Below are 23,033 nucleotides of genomic sequence, written 5' to 3'. Positions count from 1 at the left end.
GGAAAAACTCATTCATGCATTTGTATCATCACGCTTAGATTACTGTAATGCCCTGTTTACTAGCTTGGATAAATCATCTCTCTCCCGCCTCCAGGCGATACAAAACGCAGCAGCCAGACAACTAACTCGTTCTACCAAACGTGTTCACATCACTCCCATCTTATATTCTTTACATTGGCTCCCAATAGAGTTTAGAATTCGCTTTAAAATTCTTATTTTAACATACAGAGCACTAAATGGCCAGGCCTCAGATTATTTATCCAAGCTTCTTATAAAATGCACTGCTGCTCGTCATCTCCGCTCACAGACTCAGAGTCTGTTGGTTGTTCCCCGTACACGACTGAAGACAAAAGGGGACAGAGCCTTTCAGTCTGTTGCACCAAGGCTGTGGAACAGTTTACCACTACAATTACGTTTGCTTGACTCTGTGGATTCTTTTAAAAAACAGTTAAAAACTTTTCTGTTCAAACAAGCCTTTTGTTGATCTACATATTTTATATGTTTACACTATTTACATTTGATCTTTTACATTGTGTATAATGTCTATTGATTTTATTGTCTATTTTAATATTTGTGTACAGCGCTTTGTGACTGTTTGTCTGTGAAAAGCGCTTAATAAATAAAGTTTACTTACTTACTTACTCACCATGTGGGTGCCACATAGGCTAAAAAGTGGGTTTTAAGTGGGATTGTCCGCGGGTTCCATAATGGCCCCATTTTATAAGCCCATCTTGGTGTTGTATTGGTAAAATCTGGGAACTAAATGTGCTCCAACTGGGCAAAGTACACAGAAACCCACCCGGGCCCCACCTTTCAAGTTTTTTGTGGGTACCATGTGGGTACCACATAGGTTAAGACGCAAATATCTGAACTTTTTTTTTCCCCATGTCGGCCAAGCATGTTGTACTCCACAGCGAGCTCAGGTGATATGAGGAATTTCATCATCCTTCTTGTGGCATCGTCTACACTTGTTCCCCCTGTATCTGCTACCATGGCAACCTGAGGGGAACATACAAAAAGGACAAATTAGATACTGGCATCTGGTTAGGATGCCTCCCTGGTGAGGTGTTTTGGGCACATCCCACCAGGAAGAGACCCAGAGGAACCCACCCAGGACATGCTAGAGGGACTATGTTTCTCGGCTGGCCTGGGAATGCCTTTGGATTCCCCTGGAGGAGCAGGGCCAAGTGGCTGGAGAGAGCAAAAGTCTGGGCCTCTCTACTTATTACCGGATTGGGTCGTGGGGGGCAGCAGCCTAAGCTTAAGATAATGGACCAGGAATGGAGGATAAATGGATGCTTTATATATTACTTAATGTTTATTGTGTGGTGATAAAAAAATATGGTAGTAAACACAAGCTAAACTGTAAAAAATGTCATTGCAGTTCCTTAACCCTTTATCCCCCATAATATTAAGCAGGATAACCGGAACTATATATTATTTTTAGTGTAAAAGTGTCATAAAATCAGCTGTGAGTGCGTGTGCTTTTGTCCCTTTTTTCAGGATTACTACACATCTGATAATTTTTTTCTCTACTGTATACTATATGAGTGTAATCAGGGATTAATAACAGGAAAAAAAAAAAAAACGAAATTGATATTTTGCAGTTTTTACTGAAAAAGGCAAACAAAATGTACATGAATAAAAGATTTAAATTAGTCCATTCGAATTATTAACTGTAAAACACTGAACAAAATCAAGTATTTGACCCTGTGGTTTATTTTCGGACATCTCTTTTCTTCTAAAAGTCCAGGCGTGTTGGGCCCCTGGTAGAGCTCAGGTTTGACGAGACAGGCTTGGAAAAACCTGTCGCTGGCAACTTTTGGGGGACTAAAGGGTTAAAATAAATAGGAATTGGCCAAAATTTGTATAAACTATCATAGTAGAACAAAAATAATATAATCTTTATCCGTTATCAGAATCAAATATTTGATTAGAATAAAAAATGTAACTTTCTGGAAGGTTTCTCGTTACATCTGGCATAAAAGTAACAACATCTCAGAAAAGAAACATCATAGCAACAGAAAAATATGGTAGCAGTGTGATGTGATGGTCCCTGGCCAGATTTTTACACGTATTATAAGCACGTAACCCTGTGACACTACGTCCAGATGAACAGAATCTCTTTTAGAGATGTTCTCTGATTGGATTGTTAAATTTGTGATTGACATGAAATTGACCAATCAGCTGAAAGGAAGAAAAATAGGGTCAAAATTTGGACGTGTAAGTATAAATCCACACACAGCCAGGAAACCCGAGCGCAGAGTTGTTTGTTGCACCAATTCCGCCAGAGTGGAGCCAGATGGATTTTCCATCCATCCACACTGTAAAGTCTATAGATAGCAAGTGATAAATTATCAGTGTTGTTGGTATTTTCTAAAAGAGTTGTATGCAATAGGAATTGCTGTTTATAGTCCTCCTGTATATCTGCATGTTGCCTCCCAATTAAAACCTGTGATAGTGGAGATTCAAATTCATGTCATACCTATACCAACAGTTATCAAGTATCCGGATCTACCTTTACTGATGTGCTTAAAGGAAAATTGTTATTTCCATGTATTTTCCTGTTCTGCCTTCAATTTTGAGGAGTTTCCCCCACATTTCTAGTTGTGACAGTGCACCTACAACAAAAAAATCTGCTGTGATTTACATTTGTTGAATGAGCAATTTTGTAAAATAGTCTATTTTTGTATGCACAGTTTAAAAATCTGTCCTGTACGGCATGGACTGATTGCATGCTAAAAAGTTGTTGCTTAAAGATAAAACAATTAATTTTTAATTGATAACATCAGCAGAAAGCCTTGTTATTAATTAGATGTGCAATTTCTATAGAATAGGAAACAACTCAGTTCATTTTTGTTCATATCAATACCAGCATATTACACAACTCCAACAACCATGACGAAAAACGTTCATCTGCTTCCATCACCATCAGCTGAATAACATTGAGCTGCTGCAGTCAACACCATCAAACTCATTTAGTGTTTAATGTTATGTTATTTAATGTTTTTATTTTTAAATGTTCACCAGAGCTTAAAGACTGTAGATGTTCACACCTGCTGTTAGAAAACCGAGCTCACAGCAGTGTTTTTTTTTAAGCAGGAAATTTAAATTTTTATTGACTACCGTGTTTATTACCACTTTTATCAGTAATGTACTTCCTATAGAATATAGATTTGATAAGTTACCGGTTTATTGAAATCAACTAGTGAACACATCGATCACTTTATTGAACTACACTCCTTACACTCTTGTGAGCTCTGGTTACTAACAGCAGGTGTGAATGTTTGGAGTCCAAAACACAGATAAAGATTTGAATAACAAGGCAATGTAAAATCAGTTTGATGCAGCTGACAGTAGCAACTCAGATGGAAATCAGCCAATTGTGAGGGGAGCAGAGGAGCAAAACTGTCAGAGTTGTGGGACAAGTGAAGAGAACACTGTTGGCATTATTGTTAGCATAAAAGATGGAAATTTAAATAGATGTTACATTTTAAAATTGATCATTGCCTCCTGTGCCTATACATATATATATATATATATATATATATATATATATATATATATATATATATATATATACACTGATTACCAGTAAAAAAAATAAAATAAAGTAATGCACTCCTTTCAAGGATGCCCCATAGACCATCACTTTTCAAAATAATCTGTGCAAGTTATTGAATATGGCTAATAAGTAATACAAATAATATGAAAGTTACTTACATGTCAAAGATGGTGTTTGATCTTGAAGAATCTAAACGTGATAAGGAAATGAAAGAAAGTGCATGAGAAAAAAAATGCAAACATTTTCGTTTTTTCCCAGGATAATTCAATATAAAAGATTCTCTTACTAATGCACAAAATGAACAGTGTAATTAAAGGTTTGAAAGGCACTGCATGTGTTTATATGGTAAACTGACTAATTCAAGCAGCAAACACTAGCAGTGCAAAAATGTATCTAACTAGCTGACAGACTTTAAAGTCACAGGAAGATATATCAAAACGGTGACTTATGCCAGAACAAATGACTTGACAGATATAAATCCTAAATTTAAGTAAAAAATTGGTGACATAGTAATAAGTGGTCCCTAGTGGTTTTCAAATTTTCACATGGCTTGTTAATGTTTTATTAAATTATTAAGAAGCCAGATGACTTCAAAACATTTACAAATTACTATAAGACCATACCAGCCAGGTCTACTCTGTCCGAACATACATTTGCAGGGTTAGGTAGTTGCCGGTCCCAGCCCGTTACAGTGGTATGGTTTCTCTCGGAATAGCTGCGCCAGCAGCATGTAATGGCTGCCACTACACTCACAAACTAGGAGTCTCCCCAACTACTAAAAAGTAGGGCAACACCCCGTAGCGGTGCTATACCACAATAATAATAAGGGGTGTTACAGCTGACACAGGGTCTTTAGCTGAAAACCTGTTTTTAAGCTTTTCAGTGTAGTCTAAGGAGCATGGAAACAAAACAACTGGACTTCTTTAAATTTCTTAATGAGGTTTCACCTCTCATCTGAGAAATGTTTTTAGTTCTAAAACCAAATGTTGGAGAGTCCTAGGTATCGAAACCCTAGTGAGGTTTAAATGTAATTCATATACCTTCGTCTCTCCACCATCTGGTTTTATAACTGAAAAAGTTTCTCAGATGAGTGGTAAAATTGTAAAAAAGTCCAGTTGCTGTCTTTCCAAACTCCTTAGACTACCATGACTTGGATGACTGAGAACCTAGACAAAGCTTTTCAGTGTAGCACCTCTTTGCTACTCTGATCTCTTTTGACAGTGTGTTTTTGGCCTGGTTATACAAATTCTGCCCCCACTTCAGTAGGCTTCCTCCTTAGCCCAATGAATCTGCCTAGATCTTTGCTGTAAACCAGAGTTTGTTATTGTATCTGTGGAAGGCTTATTTGGCATATACATGACCTCACAAAAATTGGTGTAGGATGTCACAGTGGCACTGAGATCATTCTGGTTTGTAGCTGCAGCCTCAAAAACTACAGGCCTGCAGTCAAAGCAGGTGCCACTGAGAAGAAGTCAAAACCAGGAGCAAGGACATTGCAGAGTATATTTTTTTCAGCTTTATTTCTACAAAGTCTCATCCCAAAAGGTTGATTCTGTTCATCTGGACGTAGCGTTTTCATTGCGAGAAACGTTTCCTCACTCGTCCAAGTGACTTCTTCAGTCTCAGCTGACGGCAGGTTTCCCCAAACTTATAAACAGTACTTTTTGCAGAATAACTGAAAGTAGCCCACTGAATGGACAATGGGCTGTGAGTTCAGTTTCTTGATCATTAATATGCAAATTGTCATGACCATTGATCAACAACAGCTTATCAAAGCCCATTGATTAAAGACTATTGATCATTGATCAAAGACCACTCATCAATGGCCATGAGTACCATTCAGAGAGTTGGGGAATAGCTGCAATCACAGCATTGTAAGATTGTGAAAGATGTACCCTTTGGCCCCCTCTTCGATTCAGAGATGGATTTTCCCTTTTCATGTAAGTGGCTTCCTTGACTCCCCGCTCAAACCAGCATTCCTCCCTGTCGAGGATGTGTACATCCTCATCATTGAAAGAGTGTCCACTGGCCTGTAGGTGTAAAGTCCTGCCCTGATGAGGTAGCTCTTCTGTGTTGTGCCATCCACTTTGCCAGAGGTTGTTTGGTTTCCCCAATGTATAAATCATGGCAATCCTCCTGGCACTTAACAGCGTACACTATGTTACTCTGTGTCAGGGGACCCGATCCTTGGGGTGGACCAATATTTGGTGCAGTGTGTTTTGGGGTTAAAAAGCCACAGAGCATTTAGAAAAAATGCGTCTCAACTGTTCCAATACTGACACATTCGGGATCACTAAGGGTTTTCGCTTAGGCAGCATTTTTTCTTCTCTCCTGGATTGACTGGAGCTTTCTTTAGATGCCTTCCCATCTTTGACAAATGCCCAACTGGGATAAGCACATTTACTCAGGGCCTTCTTGATGTGCTGTTTTTCTGCTTCCTTGGCCGCTGTGTCAGTGGGGATGGTGTTCGCTCTATGTTGTAGCGTCCTGATGACACCCAGTTTGTGCTCCAGTGGATGATGAGAGTCAAACCTTAAATACTGATCCATATGCGTAGGTTTACGGTACACATCTGCTTTTAAACGTCCCCCATTACTGATGGAAATCTCACAGTCTAAGAAGGCTAACCTGCCACTTTTCATATCCTCCCTGGTGAATTTGACGTGTTGGTCCACTGAGTTAATGTGATCTGTGAATTGTGATACGTCCTGAGATTTGATTTTCACCCAGGTGTCATCCATTTACTTGGCGGTGTTCCAGGGTAGGATAACAAAGTCCTCTTTTCCACTTCTCCCAAGTTGGCCACAATGGGTGAAACTGGGGAACCCATGGCACACCCATGTTTCTGCCTGTAGTACCTGGATTCCCTTGTATGTAAAATAAGTGGAATTAAGACACAGTTCCAAAAGCAAACACATTTGGTCAGTGCTTGTCACTTGGATGAGTGATGAAACATTTCTCAGAGGACTTAAATACACAGGATGGTAATGAGGGAAGTCTAAACACCTGGGAAGGCACAGCTGACACAATTAATCATTGCACCACAGGGAAAAGTAAAACTAAACACACTGAACAGAAACAAGACTTTCAAAATGAAAACAGGTAACATGGAAAGACCTAGACATGACAACACAAGCTTGACAATAGAACATGGAACACACAGACATGAAATACATGGGGAGACACGGAACACAAGGAGAGACTCAAGGAAACAGATAAGGGAAACAAAGGCATGGACATAATTAGCAGTAAAACATAGAAGACAAGACAGACTGCAGAGAAAACAGAAAAGACACAAAACCAAGGAAACATAGATGAAACAAAAACTAGAAAAAAAGCTCAACTAAACCCTAACTAAATAATAACATAAGAACTTGGAACAAACTCAACATAAGAAAATCGAAAATACAAAATAAACTGAAAGTGCTGGGTTTCAGACCCAGTCCCCTGGCAATCAAAATGGAAGTGTGTGCTACTGAATGTGATTTTGTCATGTCTCATGAGCGAAAAAGCAGCCATGGTTTTTTGGTCAGCCAGGTGTTGTAACGCCTCACTAACACAGGCCTGAGGTGGGATCTGAATGTTAACATGAATAAATGATGAAATTTCCCAGGTTGAATAAAACAACATTCGATGACAATGGTCTTTGAGGACTTAAACACTGTGATGTTTACACCAACCTTTGGTTATATAGAAACAGATTCTGCCTCTCCTCACTTTCCCTGAAAGCTCCATATTGCAATCCACTGTATAGGAATTTCTTTTATTTATGTATTATTCATATCATTTTATTGTATAATGACTTGGTGCCACTGGATTTGAACATGTCTCACACTCATACAGTTAGACAGATGGTGGGGGTCTGGTAAGGAAGTTGGGGGAAGCAGACAACTCCACAGGAAGAGTCTTTTGTCTCTTCGATGACTCTGGGAGGTAGTAAGGGAGTGCGAATCTTAAGGTGTGAAACAGCTGTGTACTGCCTTTTGTTCCTGGAAAAGGTATTTAACTGAGAGCCATGTTAGGCTCAGGGGTGAGACTCTGCTGACCGTCTGCCCCACGATCATGCAGGCTCTCCCCCAAGCTTGGTTTTCTGTTCTCTGTTTTGATTAAAGAATGTTAGCTACCACTCACCGCTTGTCTGCAGGCTTTATTTAAATGGAAAACTTCCACAACACCACTCAGAGAAGTTGGAAGTCTAACAGATACAGTTAGCTTTTGGGAATGTTTTTGCCCAGCCAGGTTTTGGTGAAGCACAGGGTGACAGGGTGGTAGAGCTGGAAAAGTCCATGTTTATTATGTTGAGTAGCAGTAATTCATCCATCTTATTGGCAAGAGATCGGACGTTCCACAGATGAATCGAAGGGAGCACAGATCGGAATCCCTGCTGACATAGTTTAATGAGAGCTCCGGCTCGCTTCCCTCGTCAGCATATCCTGCTGATCCTGTTGAGAGCGGCTGCTCCTCCAAGTAAGAATAATGCAAAACTCTCTGGATGGATGAAAGATGGTGATGAAGTGTGATAACTTGATTGACAGGTATATAAAAGTTACTTCCTGCTCTATGTGAGCTGTGATGAAGAGGGAAACTGAAAAAAAAGTAAGTACCAAAGACAGCAGCAACAAGGCTGCCATCTGCAACTCCACATTTATTCAATAATATAAATGTGACCCTTAATTTAATTAAATGGGTTGTGTCAGTATTATTTAGACATACATAGAAATACAATTACCTGAACGGTCAACTGTTAAAAAAAATACATCCATGATGAAGAAAGAGAAGCTCATAGGTCATCTAGGGTTAGTAGCTACATAGTCATATTGTAATTTTACCTGGCCAAATGGTGCCATTACAGTGCCGTAACTATAACACTATAACGGGCTAAACCAACTGTTTTTGTTTCATTACTAGCCTTTTTCATTTTTGCCAACTAAGGTGAGGCATTTTCTCTGTGCCTTTCTCCATGGTATCATTCTTCAGCTTTTGTTATAAAGCTGAAAAATGAAATCATAGGTAACTGACCCATAGGATGAGTCTATTGTGGAAAAGGAAAACAACAGGGAAGAGGAAAAAGAATCGAGTGAAATGAAGGAGATAAGCAAGACATCTCATTCTAGTGACATTTATTGACCTCTGCCCCTTGTCGAGTTGCCTGCACATTATGCTCTTTGAGTGTTTTACATAGATGCAGGGGAAAACAGAAATTGGTATGTGTGAATGTGTGTTTTTCTGTCTGATGGTCTTCAGTACTTATACAAATGTGGGAAATAATACTTTTTCTTTAAAATCTGGAACTAAAAGAAAAAAAAAGACAGGTATTTCATAGTATGTAATGTGTACATGGTGGTGGGATGAAAAATAATATAAACAGTAGACCTAAGGTGGTTAGGAAAATACACAAGTACTGACAAATTGAAAGGAAGGAGGAAAACACCAAGAGGACAAGAAAAGAGGATGAAATATAGAGATAATTTAAAGAGGTGAAGGCTCATGGGATCACCAAGCATTTATCACTCTCAGTTTCTTTACTTGCCTCTCCTGTTTCTTCATAAACACTTGACAAATTCACACACATATACACCCCACCCTTCCCCTGTGCAGAAGATTTTTTTTTTTTTTTTTTATCTCTGGCCTTATTCCACAGCTTATGAATTTTAATAGGCCTCAATCAGAACACCTCAGCAGTGTTTTTCTATCTCCCAAAGTAATGGACTTGAACCACCTGAGAGTTCTTAGACAGCTCTGTATTGGTAGAGCTAAGGAAGTCAGAATGAAATAGGGCGGAGTGCGGGGATGAATGATAAGGACGGACGGGATGTGGATGAATAAGAGAGCGACGCTGGGAAAAAGTACGTGCCTGCGGAGGGATCTCTGATTGTGGGTAGGGTGTAAGAAAGAGACAAATTAAGAGAGGGAGTGAAGGCCAAAGAGAGTGGCCTTGGCTCCAAAATAGGTTCCTACTGGATGTAAATGCATTTGGTGGCATGCATGCAATCACAAACACATACAAAAGGGCATGCATAAAGACTAACACACCCTAAATGAGAGGCTGATTATTTCTGGGTTGCCTTACTTCTGATCTAGTCTCCCTAATTACAATCTGCACTGACAAATGGGCCTGCTTGCTAATGCAGATGCAGTCACACTGACAGAGAGAGAGAGAAAGAGGGAGAGAGAGAGATGTACCACTTTTGCTGATTTAGTGTGCCACTGTTCTCTTTCTAGTCAAACCCTTTTTTAGACACGAAAATGTACATACCTATATCACAAACAACAACATACACACTTATTTCCCTAGGAGATCGAAAACAAACTGTTCTTCGTATATTCTGTTAGACATTGTCCCCCATTGTACCATTCTCACCATGATGTGTAGCCATTTGTTGAAATCAATGGAGCTCAAAAACTGGTATTCTTCTTTCAATGGTTCATTCTCTCTCTTACCCTAACTCTTCCTCTCTCGCTCGCTTTCTCTCTGCCTTTCTTTGCATATGCTTGAACGAGAAAAAGTGATTACCTGTGAAAGAAAGGGGTTAGTACGTTAGTGAAAGGTGTCTGCTGTCCCTGTGAAAAAGCCTGTGCATAGCTGTTGCACTTCTGCACATCTTCTGACTGCCTTATCTCTCTTCCTCTTGTTTCTACTCTCGCGTAACTACACACACATGCACACACATCACAGCACAATGAGTCAGTGACACAATGAGGTACCCTGTAAGTGCTCACAGGAAAGACAAATCCACACACTACATGTGCCAAAGTTGATAGCCTGAAAACAATGCGTCATCACCGCTCTTGCCATAATCACAGCACTTTTAAAGATCTTGGGCTGAAAGACAGGAGAGCAGCACAATGCATAAACACAGTCATAAGCCAGTTCTATTCACAGGCCATGTAGTTCTACCAACTGTTAAACCCATTCCCATCTCGACATAGCAACAATAGAGCGAGAATAAGGGACTCTATTGATATTGAGCATTGCTGAATGGTCGGCTGACTAGCATTCACTGTCACACCGGATGGATGGTTTAATTGTAGGCTGGTGAGTGAGAGAGAGAAAGCGTATTTTGTGTGTTTCTGTTTCTGTCTGTGTGTGTGAATGAGAGGACTTGGGGAGGTGACAGCCGTTATCTCAGGCCTACAGACAGACACTTAGCCCTCCGCCAACCCTCAACCACTTGTCCCTATGGCATGCTCAGAAATGTCACGAGCTGGCACTCAGTATACTATGTGTGTGTGTGTCTGTGTGTGTGTGTGTGTGTGTGTGTGTGTGTGTGTGTGTGTGTGTGTGTGTGTGTGTGTGTGTGTGTGTGTGTGTGTGTGTGTGTATTCGTCTGCATTTGTATGTTTGTGCATAAGACCAGACTAGATTGTATGAGGCTGCTTCTACTGTGCACATCCTAAGTAAGGTTGATCCGATACATTTGTAAAACCTGTCAAATATATAGCTGTTGCTTTTTAGTTAGTTTCTTTTTTCATTTTTTCCCCATTGTTATTATTCAAAATGGTAAAACACCCCCAAAAAGAGATATACTACATCATTTATTTGATTAAATGACATTACAGTATTGACAGTAAAAGATTTGAGAAGTGGGGAACATCACTAGTTCCAGAGGAGGTTTTTTCTCATGCTGTTACCTCATTTCCAATTTCTCACAGTTAAATAAAACACTGTGATGTCACCCACTGCTTTGTGGAATACCATTTTAAATCCTCAGGCTTTGTGTTTGGCTATCACCATCATGGTTTTTGGGAGGCAACAATTATGTGAACAGAGATGCCAAGGAAGGGTAGCAACTTGTCAATCACATGTACCCATGTACTATAAAGCATTGTTAGCTTTAGTGTATACCTTATATAATTCTAAATTGGAATGCAATTTACAAATCCACACTTTACTGAAGAAGACTTCACTAGTGAATGACACTACAAATTCCAGGATTTATAGAAGTAATAAATCAAGTAAGAGGTAGAGTCATTTTCTCAAAGACCTCTTTATGGCTATTTTTAAGCAAAATCAATCATTTCTTTGTTGGTAAGCAGAAAAGAAGCTGATTAGATATTTGCACTTGGACCTGTAGGCTACATGTATATTTTATGAAGTATGTATATGCTTTCATTTTTACTACACACGTCTACCTATGTTTCTGCTCTTTTACCATACAAATAAAGATGGACAGAGAAAAAAATATTATATACTTGTCAACAATTTTAAGGTTACTGATTTGATTCAAGGAGTGGCTACTGTAATGGTTTAACCAGGAGGGCCCAAAATCAAAATGCTGAGTTAATTTAACGTTTTATTACAGCCACTTCAACAATAACACAACATGTGCAGGGGAATGGGGCTGCCAGTGGGTTTTGAAGAGTCCACGAGTCCAGATGGCTGCAGGTAAGTTCAGTAACTTAATGATGGAGAATGGGGGCAAAGAGCTAGAATGCCTAGAATGAGCAAGAGTGGGCACGTGGGAAGGGGGATAGGCAGATACTAAAGCAGAATTCAGAGTAGGTGCATGAAGTAGTCTTCTGTAAAGAAGGAAGGACAGTCAGGGACTTAGGAAACACAAAAAACTAGAAAGAAACTATTTATATTAAAGTTTCAGCTACTAGTTAGCCTGGACAACAATACCCTCAGGTAAATCAATGATCTGGAAATGATGGGCATTCAGGTCCAAAGTTTTATACTTCAGGTAAGTGGTAATGATCATCCGGTGTGCCAGCCCAAGTGTGGGAATTTTTTTGCATGCCACACCCCATGCAAAAACAAAACAAACACAACACAACACACTCACATGATAAGGAGAGGAAGAGAGAGCTAGAGACAGAAAGGAAAAAGGTAGCAGGTTGTCATTGGAGGATAACCGCTACAAGCTGACAAGACAGAATTTTAATCTTTGTGATTGGACTTTTCCTCCTGAAATGCACCAAGGAAGTTGTATTTAACTTATCTCCGAGTCGTTTTATATACAAAAGCTTGTACCTTTCTGAGTTTGAATCCAGTAGCAGACATGTTTAAATGTCATATAATTTGGATATTTGATTAAAATAAACAGCTTTTCGCTTGTCCAAACTATTGAAATGCTTTACGTCCTACTAAAAAAAATAATAATGGCACTTTTTTTTCTCAATCATTGCAATCATTCTCAAGACAGACTGATGAAGGTTTGCAAATAATTGCAGTCTAATTTGTAAGCACAGAAAGACTGCCAACATGTTGCAATCAATCTGAGTCAGTCTGCACCAGTGACTGCAAATCATCTGTGATCCCTTTCTTTGCAATACGCGACTTGACTAAAATAGCGGATTGTGTTCTGGTTATACTCTTGTAAATGCAAGGTTGTCAGTCACTTATGTCATTTTGCAGTTTAATTACCACCCTTTAGTATCTGCATCTCTTTATAGAGAAATTTCAGGGTTTTTGTTTAAAATCTGAGTTACTCTGAATATAAGTATGATGCACATCACATCATACGGTCAAAATAATTTTGGTTTTGCTGCATTCTCCAATCAGTATTTTGTGTGTCTATAGAATTACACATTAGGCCAGAAAGAAAACATATATACTTATCCCTATCAGCCACAAAGAAGCTTGATTTGTCAAAAAGTAAAGTAACCACACAGGGCCTTAATGGTGAGTTCAGATGTCAGTTAACTACAAACTGTAGTGATGGCATTGACTTACAAAGTGACAGAGCTGCAGAGTTCATTATGTTCTTGTTGGACAGATATTTAAAATGGTAGATGGACTGGTTCTTATATAGCGCTTTTCTACTCTGAGCTCTGAGCTATGAACTTTTTTCCATGCTTTTTCTATCTAACATTCACACACATTGATACTTAGTACTTAGGTTAGTATATTACCCAAGGATTTTCATGCAGACTGGAATAGCAAGGGTTCAAACCATCAAACTTCACGACTAGTAGATAACCTGCTCTATCTCCTGAGCTACAGCCACCCCTGTATTAATAAAATCAATTATTCCTCATTGGCTGCGCACCCGTATGCTAACAGCTAGTGAAATCATGGTGCTAGATAGATAGAAAATAACAGCTACTCAGCTTTTCAGACATAATAACTATGACCAACTACTCATATGATTGGTTAGTATATGACTAAGTAACTAGTAGGATGTACAGCATTGCCATTTCATACTGGAAAAATTTACTATGCAGCTGTTGTGAATGGTTTAGGGCTTTTAGTACTGTAAGTTCCAGTAAAAATCCATCCACAATATAGATAAGGAAAAATACATAGTATTCTTAATGGCACATTATACATTTTAGGAGACACAGCATTTAGGTCTTCACTTGTTTTCTCTATTATTTCTAATGGATGTGGCTACTACAGTGAAAGATGGTAAACCACTTACAGTGAACAGTTTGAGGCAAGTGTTTTATCATTACCCTGCAGATGGGAGGTCCTGTATATTAACTGTTCTAAAAGTCAAACCCCCTCCCTTCCATACTCATTAGGATATTTCAGAAGACAATAATACTAGAGTGATGTGGTATATAAATATTAAGACAAAGAATTTAATAGTCTTACATTACAATAGATAACTCACATAATGGGGTTTGCAGGACAACCGACGATAGAGCCAGTCCAGACCACCACCCACATCTGTCTGCAGGTTTTGTCTTGTGGCCATCTGTTTTGTAACGATGCAGAACCACGGGAAGCAGGAAAACATTTCAAAGACTACTTTTCAGGAACTCCCTCCAAAATCTCCTTCCTCTCATTAATATTCATTATCACTAATATAAGTATAATTACCATAAAGCATGACAAGTGCATGTTGGATTTATGCAAACCAGGCTGGGTGCCTACACAAACATCAGTTTTAAGTAGATTACAGTTTCCCATGTCTCCACAAGGTATTGTTTGGACAAAATAATACCTAAAGCTGCTATTATGTTTTGAAGAAATCAAGAAAAAAGCAGAGGTCTTAAGTTTAAAACAGCAATATGATTTGGCATTGACTGAATGTGATAGGTATACTGCCAACAGCTATTAACATGCTGTGAGCACTGCTGCAATTCTCTGTGAGGACTAAGACAGTAGATGCACTCCATACTCTTCGCTGAAGTTTCTGCCTCTAGTGACTCATAACGACCCTCCTCAGCTATTGAACAAGACGCAAGACTGCTGTAATCATAAAACTCATTGTTGATGTTGCTGAACAAGGTCAAGCGGGCAAAAAATATGAATGTCAGCAGTGAGAGCAGTCTCATGGGTGTCAGTTGCAGAGAACTGCTTTAATGGCACATACCCGGAGGACTATGCTACTACGAGGAATCAGAGTGTCCAGAGTGTGTTCAGATGAGCTTCACTGGGTACGTGGCTCTAGAATACTGTCCATCTGACAGGAAATATAATCTATTAATCTTCTGCAAAAAGATTGCTGTTTCTAATTCTAATGATCCAAAATGACCTCCTCTATCAAATATATTTTCTGCATGCAATTTCAAGTTGTGTTATTGTAATCGTCTTACTTTTTACTTTAAGCACTTGCAATGTCATTTCCAACTGTATTGTCCCCCATCATCTTATATAGCCAAACAGATGGGGTACACCCTGAACATGTTTCTAGTCTATCAGAGGGCAACACAAAGACACAGACCATTCATGTTAAATTCACACCTACAGCCAATTTAGAATCACCAGTTAACCCAACAAATATATGTTTGGATTGTGGGAGGAAGCCTCAAAGGGATAAAACTGAAACTCTACACAGTGCTAATGATATCACCACTATGTTGTGCGCAAACAAAACCTGTGTTAGATAATACTGTTTGGAAGTTTAAATAATAAAAAGTAACTGAGACTAAATGACAATGACTGAATTCAATTTATCTGATTTAATTTTGGATTTAAACTTTAAAAAATATATATTGTAAATAGGACCAAAGAAGCCTTGCACTGGTAACATATGTTGGATTATAGCTGTAATAAATTAAATATCATGTATTAAACTAAATGGAGGACATCATTCATCCACAGAAGTTGAAGACGATTTCCATGCAGCCATCTAATAACATTTAAACCTGTGAGGCTGTATTGTGATAATATATGTTTCAATCATTTGGGTTTAAAGTTTATTAAAACATTTAGTATTATCCAGACTATATGCATTTTGCATGTATGCTGAACCCTCACATGCATATCCACAAAAACACTAATGCTCCCCAGCTTGCCTGTTAACAGTTTCATCTCCCAACTCTTTATGCCACAGGCCCCGAACAAGCCATCTGCACAAGTTTCTGGCTCTGCCAGCCTTGCCTCAAGAGATGGACTCATGTTTGTGTGTTTCTATGCATGCATGTTTATTTATTTATTTATATTTCCCTTTCTATTTTTTTTTTTTTTTTTGGGTGATTGGTGATGGTGGGGTGGGCAGAGCTTGCCAGATGCAGCAATGATTTAAGAAAACATTTCAGTAAGCATGAATTATACAGTATTATTGGTGTGACAGGACATGGAACAACAAAGATGGTTGGCCAATAAAAGGATAATTGGGAAGATAAAAATTGGAAGAACAAAAAGAAAACTAAACTTATATAATCTGTTGTCTATGGACATATAAATGCAGCTGTGAGTACAGTGTGCTAGAGTTTGGCAAACCAGCTTATCATGCAAGTAATCTTCAATTTGTGTGTTTGTATAAGGATACCTGATAATTTGGACTAAACTCCAAGAACAGCTGATTACTATTTGGTTTAAGAGGTGTTTTGTTATTAGCCAAGTTTGATAGTTGGAGAAAATAGAAGATTAAGGATTTACATTATGTATACATACATAAGAGGAGGGTTAGGGTGAAGTTGATGGTCAGCTGTGAAGAAGAAGAAGAGAAGAAGAAACAATTGTAGAAAATAATAATTCAGCAGAATACAACATTCAGTTTTCTAGATGTTTGTGCTTGTTTCTTTTTTTCAAATCAGCTTGATATGCTTAAAAAATGAAGAGCTGTTATAGAAATTACTTTAAAATTGCTTTAAAAATGTACCAAGTCTAATGAAACGTGAAGAGTGCTATCATCAGCAATTCGTGATAATCATGCACTCAACATGCACTGTAAATGTAAATGAATGAGAATAAATAAAAACCTAGGAAGGAAATGCAGAGAAATACAAACTAAAGTTCAATACTTCTTCAGTTGTGTGGCCCAATCAAAGAACTGAGCAACAGTAATTATCTACAATAATCAGTGGCTTTTTAAATGCCAATCATGGAAAAAAAAACATACAAACACATATCAGCTTCTAAGCACATACACAAAACCACATGCAGACACACACACACACATGAACAAACACATTTCATGACTGTTTATGGCTTCCAGCATGCACCTGAGTATCTGATATGCAAACAGTTCTACCCAGTTATATCAAAACATGTCATTTGGAGGAGCCAAAAAAAAGCTTGCTTCCCTCCCCTCCCTATTCCCAAATATGCACACCTGTTTTTTTGTGGGAGATAAACATCCACAAACATTCTTTTCCCATCAGGATTTTTTTTAGATTGCAGCAGGTTCATACAGAAATCCTAATTGCATGTTCTCTAGCTGCTAAAATTTATATAATTAAAAATTCTAGTCTGGTACAAAAACTAAACAGATGTTACTACATGTGTCTCAACGGTTTCAGAAAATATTGCATATGAATTTTGCTTTTTATGCATGCATACATAATAGTTAAACATTCAATAACATTGTGAAACAGTTAACAGATAAACTGTATATCTATTTGGTTTCTTTTCAAACGTAGAATGAGAAGATTGATCAACTCAGAATGCAAAATGTATTGCAAAATGACCTACTTGGTGAAACACCAGGACAAATGAAGATGGGTGCTATTATTAATATAGCCAAGCAATGTTTGCTAATGTACATTTAGTTTAATCTCCTACATGCTTTTAACTTACTGCTGCCATTACTGTTTGAAATGTTATCTCTCTCTCTCTCTCTCTCTCTCTCTATATATATATATATATATATATATATATATATATAGATAGATAGATAGATACATAGATACATAGATAGATACATAGATACATAGATAGATATATTACAAAAAATGTGTATGAGTGATTTATTTCTCACAAATCTCAGGTATTTATGCATAGTTTTTATGCATAGTTACAGGTAAGGTTTGCTGAAAGAAACCACTTCATACCCATTTTAACTTGAACGTACCATTTTCTTAGCATACCCAAAAGCAAATAATACTAGGCAACCTGTGTAAATGATTTATTTATCATTTGCCAATCAAATCTAGTGTGCCATTGTTAGCACTAGTAATAGTTTTCAAATTTCTCTTCATTTCTGGTCAGGATGCAGTACTTTATGTAATTATCACAGCTTTAAAGGTGTTGATAGCCAGACTGGCTATTCCTCCCTGCCTCCACTCTTTGTGCTAAACTGAGTTAAACATGTTCATGAACACATCCTCATGCCGATTCTGTGCTTAATCCTGCAAAAAGTTGGAAAGAAAGCTAATAAGAATCATTCCCAAAAGGTATAACATTCCTTTGATCTCCACAAAAACACAACAAATAAATCCTCAAAGTATTCATGTACTGTGTCACAAGGTATACACATGTAATGAGCTGAAAAGCGTGCTTCTTTCCGTTTCTGTGAGCCTGTGTGTGTTTGGGTGGGTGTGTGCGTACGTGTGTGTGTGCGTGTTTCTTAAGTACATTACATTGCGAGTCTTACTGTGCACTCATGGCTAAATGTAACATAGATATTCCTAGGCCCGCATCAATGGTTGCTAGGTACTGATGATCTATATGATGTATATTTTAATTTTGTATGTGCTTGTGTGAGTCCGTTTGTGTGATTATGCAGGTTTGCGTTGAACGGGAACATGTGTTAGTAGCGGAGATAAAGAGTGCATCCAGAAGCAAAAAGAGGGAAGAGAAAAGGAGAGAGAGAGGGAGTTTTTGAGTGTATGTGAAGGAACTCTTTCATCTTCACCCCAGAATCCCTGGCGAGGTCTTCCATGCCAATCCATTTCCTGGAGTTGGCTTCAGCCTCAATGGGACAACGCACACACAGACACACACACAAGCTTGGCTCTCTTCATGCCACTGTGAAAGCTCTGCAATCTTGGTCCTACACACAGAGAAACTGTCACACACACACACACTTGGCCCATTGGGATGACAGCGAGGAAATGGCAAGCAGCAGCTGGGGGGTCCCTTCGCTCCTCTACAGAAACTGTAGCACCCTAGAGGCATCCCCTCACCCCGTCTTATCACTTTGCGCCTGCATGCATATTTCGGTAGGTGTGTGGTGTGCTGTGTGTTTGTGTGCCGGCTAATTTGTGTCAGAATGGGAATGTATGATGTTGTCCTCCCTGATCACTACCAAGGTACCTGTCATGCTTGCACTCCTGTGTTGTTTTGCAGGCTTGCTTAGGAGCTGTGTGCATGTGTGTGCATGTGTGGCTCATTTGAAACTTCTAGAAATAAAAATAAATGAGAGATAAATGGGACTACAGTACAAAAACAAACCCACAGACCTAAAAACTGCCCTGCTCATTGGAACTGCAGGCGTATGTCATGACATTGTGTTTGGTTTTGGTTTTGTGTGTGTGTGTGTGTGTGTGTGTGTGTGTGTGTGTGTGTGTGTGTGTGTGTGTGTGTGTGTGTGTGTATTTGAGAGAGTGAGAGAGTGGTACCATAATCAGTCCACAGGCATTTTTTGAAACCTCTCTGTGCATTAGCGTGTGCATGTGTGCATGTGTATTTCTGTGTGATACTAACCGCAGGCGTCCAAGTCTGTTCATTAGCAGGCTTAGCTAGCAGAGGGAAGCATGTAAAGATGACTGCTATTAATTTAGCATCTCACTGGCCTCCTTCGCTCATGTTCCCTTTCTCACACACACACATGCACACATACACACACGCACACATACAGAGATGACTGCCAATTCATTAAGTGAACGTTTGGAGCCCCAGACTGTACCAACTGGTAGAAGCTAACTAATCTGCACTGCGCCAGTGGAGAGAGAACGAGCCAGAGAAACAGATAACATTCACCGAGGGGGACATTCAGCCTCTGAAAACAACTATTAACATCAACATTTGGGAAGGCCTCAACTTCAAAAAGATAAACACAGACTTACAAGTACTGGCATTTGGTTGTGAATAGAAGTCATAAAACATCGGGCATCGGAATCTGCAGCTAGGTATATTAGAGGCTTTGTGTGACTTTTGCAATTCACTTGCTGTTTATTGCATCTCAGTTTCTCAATCCCTGTCACACTTTCTGCAATGTGAAGCTGTGATTGGATGGACAATACCAGTCTAAGGAGAAAGGCTGTATTTTTATGCATAGTCCACTAAGATCTGTACTCTTCCAGACCATGTAGGTTGACTCAGAACCATTTGCTCAAAAGTCTGGAGCTAACTATCACCTGATGTTCAAGGTTAAAATATGTCAAACTAAGTTTGATTTAATGGCAAATTGCAGTGTTCAGTGTTTTTTTACAGTGCATTGTGTTCTGCGTCCTGATTGGCTGTAGACCATTGTCAATCAATCTCCTCCGTGCCATGTCCCCTGTACAGTACAGAATGCATTCAGCTTATCAAATTTACATAAATCTTCCATCCCTAGCAGTGTGACTCTGAAGTGCTGTACTGTATGTTTGTAAGTTTTCTCCCCGACAAACACAACAATGTCAATGAAAGGTTTTGCGCCGTCAAAGGCACCTGCAGTAGCACCCAAAAGACAAAGGAAGATGCTAACCATCGCACAAAAAGTTGGACTTCTGGACATGCTAAAGTAAGATAGACGTTACCGTATTTTTCGGACCATAAGGCACACCAGATTATGCGAAACAAAACAGTCAGATAAGTAAAACTTTACTCAGCTCATTCTTCTTGCTTCCTCTACTTCCGTACCACTGATTCATTAATGTTGAATTCTCTCGCAGCTACTCTATTTTCATTCTATAATACTGGACTTTTTCTACGAAGGTTTAAACTCTGAGGGTGTTTAAACAAGAGAGAAAAGTGTGAAAATGTTCATGCCTGTCGTGAGGGGTTTTACAGCCTTAAAACATCTATAATCAGCTATCACCTATCGCGGGTTATTTTTTGAACGTAACTCCCGCGATAAACAAGGGACCACTGTACACTTAAAGTACAACCCACCAGTTTGTTAACTTCTTCCTACTTTATCCATATGAAAAAGAGAGAGCAACAGCTAATAAGTATCATATACCAATGTGAAAACAACATGATAAGGTAGAAGGAGTCACTGGTAGTGAAATAAACCCAAGGTGAATTTTATTTGTGAGATGAGTCAGAAGGGATCTGCGTGTAGGGTTACAAAGTGCTGCCATTGGTCAAAGCTACTTGGGTCTCTCACAGATGTCCTGCTGCATCATTACCTGTCACTCAAGGTTTAGCCAGTAGTGAGACAGATCTGGTACTCCTGGCTTGTAGCAAATGGATGCTAGTGTAGCACCTTTTGGGAGAATTTTAATTGCCCAGGGAAACCAGGGGTTAAAAGCCATAGTTTAACTTAAACCACTGTTTTTGTTTTTGTTTTTAATGAACTCAGCCAAGTAGTTTTTATTTTTGAAAACTAAACACAAAGCAAAATCTAAATAAGAAAGTAAAAGTTAAAGAGTTACAAAGACTGCAATACTGTGCAGTTTTTATACCTCTTTAACGGGAAAATGATAGTATTTGACCCCCTCTGATTAATATGTGCAGGTATTTGATTGATTGATTGATTGATTGATTGATTGATTGGTTGGTTGATTGGTTGATTGAATCTTTATTTTGAACATGTTAAAAAAGTATAACAACATAGAATTAAAACGAGACAAACAAACAAAGCAAAACAAAAGGAAAACGAGCAACCACAACTACAAATAACTTTCATGCTCAAAAAGGAGCAGGGAGAAGCATAAGCTTATTTAATCCCACCCCCTTTTCCACTATCTAGTAATCAACAGACTACAGAAATCCTCCTTACAATTACATTATATGTTACGTGTATTTAAAAAAAAAATAAATTATTAATTATTTGTATATCTATCTTTCTATCTATCCATATATACATATATATACACATACGGACATATACTCATTTTCAATGACCCCAGTAACACCTCAAAGGATACACAACCTACAGATATATATACCCATACCAACATACCCGTGCACCCGCACACACATGAAAATATTGGACAAGAACACCCAATCAAATCTCAACCTCCTCCCTGTACCCTGCAAAAACCATATCCTTAAACTGCTGTTTAAACTGCGCCATGCTTGGACATTGTTTCATATCTTTACTTAGTGTGTTCCACAGCTTCACTCCACACACAGAAATGCAAAAACGTTTTAAAGTTGTACGGATACAAGGATGTTTTAAATTTAATTCCCCCCTCAAATTGTATCCCCGTTCCCTTTTCGAAAACAATTTTAGAATACTGTCAGGAAGTAAGTTGTTTATTGCTTTATACATAATTTGTGCAATTAGAAAATGAACCAGATCTGTGAATTTTAGAATTTTTGATTTTAAGAATAGTGGATTTGTATGATCTCTGTAACCAGTTTTATGGATTATTTTTATGGCCCTTTTTTGTAATATAAAGACTGATGATAGCGAACATTTGTAAGTATTGCCCCAGACCTCTGCACAGTAATGCAAATGCGGTACAATCAGGGAACAATATAGAATGTGGAGTGATTTGTGGTCCACAATGTGTTTTACTTTACGCAAAATTGAAACACTTCTTGCAATTTTGTTATGTATATGATTTAGTTTAATTTATCATCTATAATCACACCAAGAAACTTATGTTCAAGTACTCTTTCAATTTCCACACCATCTATATAAATCTGCACTTGTGCATTTCTGAGGGAATTCCTAAATAAGACTATTTTAGTTTTACTTAGATTTAGCGATAGTTTGTTCCTGTTAAACCATTTTTTAATTTTGCACATTTCTGAAGTAACTGTATCCAGCAACACCTTTAGATTCCCACCAGAACAAAGAATATTTGTGTCGTCTGCAAATAATACTAATTTTAATATGTCAGATGCCTTGCAAATATCATTTATATAAATAATAAATAATTTTGGACCCAGTACAGAGCCTTGTGGAAAACCACAAGCAATGTCCAAGCATGATGAGGAATGGACACCCAGCTTCACAAACTGTTTCCTGTCACTTAAATAATTTTTCACCCAGTGCAGTACAACCCCCTGATCCCGTACCATTCTAGTTTATTAATTAATATGTCATGATTGATTGTGTCGAATGCTTTCTTGAGATCCAGAAATAGTCCAGCTCCATATTGTTTCTGATCTATAGCATTTGTAATCTCCTCAATTGATTCGATTAATGCCAGTGATGTTGATCTTTTTGATTGGAATCCATATTGACTGTCAGAGAGTAATTTATGTTTATCTAAGAATTTGTCTAATCGTTTATTAAACAGGTTTTCT

This window comes from Pelmatolapia mariae, linkage group LG6 (genome assembly GCF_036321145.2).
Source record: "Pelmatolapia mariae isolate MD_Pm_ZW linkage group LG6, Pm_UMD_F_2, whole genome shotgun sequence".
Taxonomy (NCBI): Eukaryota; Metazoa; Chordata; class Actinopteri; order Cichliformes; family Cichlidae; genus Pelmatolapia; species Pelmatolapia mariae.
The sequence above is the reverse complement of the archived record's forward strand: the minus strand, read 5'-3'. Positions refer to the sequence as shown.